The sequence below is a fragment of the Tachypleus tridentatus genome, chromosome 8, assembly GCF_004210375.1.
Source record: "Tachypleus tridentatus isolate NWPU-2018 chromosome 8, ASM421037v1, whole genome shotgun sequence".
Classification (NCBI taxonomy): domain Eukaryota; kingdom Metazoa; phylum Arthropoda; class Merostomata; order Xiphosura; family Limulidae; genus Tachypleus; species Tachypleus tridentatus.
Genome location: NC_134832.1, coordinates 54652816 through 54655960, shown reverse-complemented (window position 1 = coordinate 54655960; position 3145 = coordinate 54652816).

Sequence of the window (3145 nt, the reverse complement as noted above, 5' to 3'; positions counted from 1 at the left end):
TTTGAATTAAAACGTAATTCTTTGCTTTTCGATTAACGCTACGAAAATTTTCTTTAATTGTGTAAACACTTTGGATAAACATTAAATCTGAACACTTTTATATCGATTCAAGTCGGTATTCACTTAATTACATAGGTGGCTTACTTCTAAGACTGAAGCCTTACAACGTCGAAATTCGGAACTCGATTCCTGTGGTAAATCCAACACAGATGAATCCGAGGTTCGAGTTCCACTATCGCAGAACAATCTGCGCACACTGCGAACAAGGTACGCTATATCACTGACACCAAAACTCCATTATTCAGTATCAATAAAATTCCACTAATCAAAGTTAGTGATATATGCTTTTAATTACATAGTTACCTTCCTTCTAGTCTATCAGTTCATTGCCATTGAAACCTACATACAGATAGTATTAGTCATTATGTATCTTCGCACGAAAATTCTAAACAAAAAACAAAATGAATTTAAATGAAAGTTGTTTAGAATACAAGAAGAAATGCATTAAAATTGTTTGTTAGTTAAACATCTGAGAAGTTTAGAATAAAATATGTGGTTGTTAAGTTAGCCTGTTGACTGCCAAGTATTTCAGCTGCTATGGCAACTCTGAACCAAGTTAAAAATACAACTCGAATGCTTCTCCATTTTGTAACCTTTTTTGTGACGCCATTTTGGATCGAAAGTGAAACAATTTGTAAGTAAGTCAAATGAATGTATGGTGCTGACATCTGGCGTTGAAGTTAGGTATTACTGGGAACGAATTAACTCGTCCGTGGCACTGTGTTACCAATCGGCTTGGACGAGTTATCTCGCCTACGGCACTGAACAGGTTAAATACTTCGTCAAAATGAAATTGTCGGTTGTTGTTTGTTTTTTTTTGCTGTGTAGTCACTGTGGCGTAATTTGTTTTAAAACATTCATCTTGAAGTTATCTCTCGAAAATACTTTGGTGGCAAAATTATTCTCATGGACAGAAGTATCTTTAGGAAGTGGAGTCCTATCGTTTGAGTCTATGAGGCTAGTGATATATGCTGCACACTAAAATATTTGTAACAACTTTTTTACTCGCTTCCAATAATAATAAAAGTTACAATACTGATGTAGCATGCTTGTTTAAACTGACGTATCATATGAGAGTTTTCATTCACTGTTTAATATTTATAGGAATGAGACCTAAAATCTTGCAAAACATGAACTTCAGTTTCTGGGAACAAATGTTTTTTGTTTTTTTTTTATCTTAATGGTAGATTGTTTGTTTGTTTGTTTTTGAATTTCGCACAAAGCTACTCGAGGGTTATCTGTGCTCGTCGTCCCTAGTTTAGCAGCGTTAAACTAGAGGGAAGGCAGCTAGTCACCACCACCCACCGCCAACTCTTGGGCTACTCTTTTACCAACGAATACTGGGATTAACCGTCACTTATAACGCCCCCACGGATAAAAGGGCGAGCATGTTTGGCGCGACCGGGATGCGAACCCGCGACCCTCAGATTAGGAGTAGCACGCCTTAACACGCTTGGCCATGCCGGGCCCTTAATGGTAGAGAGTTGAGCTAACTACGATCGTCTACAACTGACCCCGAAGCTAATGATTAGACGGGCCTCCAAAAATATAAATATTACATATTTTATAAACTGGACTTTTAGGATTCATTCACTCGTGTGTCTCCCTTTCTCGTTTCTGCGCATGTGTCGTCGTAATTTACAACTACGAGTCTTTTATCTCTGGAAGACGCAGTGTATTATGATACTACCTGAAACACACACACACACACACACAATTGTTTTCTAAATCGCGCAAACACATCATTATCCATGAGATGTCCATAAACCGAGGACAAGACTTCGATATTATCACAAATAGATTTTCCTTAAGTAGAATATTTATTTTCTGGCACGTTTGGGACATGTGACCCACAAAAATATTCTAACTAAACAAACATACTCTGCCAAAACAAAACAAACCTAAGTTTTCAGGTTCCACTGTCTACCTAGTGAATGCAAGAGGAAGATCTTCTATCAAAGTTCTAGATGTCTCGTACTTGGAGTAAAGAATTATAATAAAAACTTAACGTTTTCTTTAATGTAAAACATCAAGAGTTCTTAACTTCTTATCCACAATAACAATACTTGAAAACCGTATTGAAGTCTCGGTTGTGCCTATTGGAGCAACATTAGATATCTAGATATATTATCTTCTTAAACTCGGGGAACGATATCCAACGTAAGACGGAAGCAGTTCTCTCCACAAGAAACAACATTTAAAAATAATGCCTTTCATGTCTTCCACAGTGAAGAACATGAAATCTTCGAGACCACAAACAACATCGAAAACGATTAAGTGCTTTTTTGTGCCAATTATCCGTAACAAGGATGAATATTGTAATCACGTTGTTATAATTCTTAACAGAACAAATAAAGAGAAAAATGATGACAATCAACTGAAGATTCTATTCTACCCAGTTTATGATGACAACAGTCCACTAAAGGTTGTATTCTACTCAGCCCATGATGACAATCAACTGAAGGTTGTATTCTACCCAGTACATGATGACAATCAACTGAAGGTTGTATTCTAACAAGTCCATGATGACAATCAACTGAAGGTTGTATTCTACCCAGCCCATGATGACAATCAACTGAAGATTCTATTCTACCCAGTTTATGATGACGACAGTCCACTAAAGGTTGTATTCTAACCAGTCCATGATGACAATCAACTCAAGGTTGTATTCTAACCAGTCCATGATGACAATCCACTGAAGGTTGTATTCTAACCAGTCCATGATGACAATCAACTGAAGGTTGTATTCTACCCAGTACATGATGACAATCAACTGAAGGTTGTATTCTACACATCCCATGATGATAATCAACTGAAGGTTGTATTCCATCCAGCCCATGATGACAATCAACTGAAGGTTGTATTCTACCCAGCCCATGATGACAATCAACTGAAGATTGTATTCCATGCAGCCAAAATGATATTAAAATATTGACACTCCAGTCATATTAACGTATCATAAACATCACATAACAATCTCCCTGGTTTCTGAAGGTAAATGGGAAGTAATAGCAGTCATAATTACTTGTAGTTTGTTTATGTTTTGTAACAGTAAACCAGAGACAACGGCTGTCAGTGTGAACAA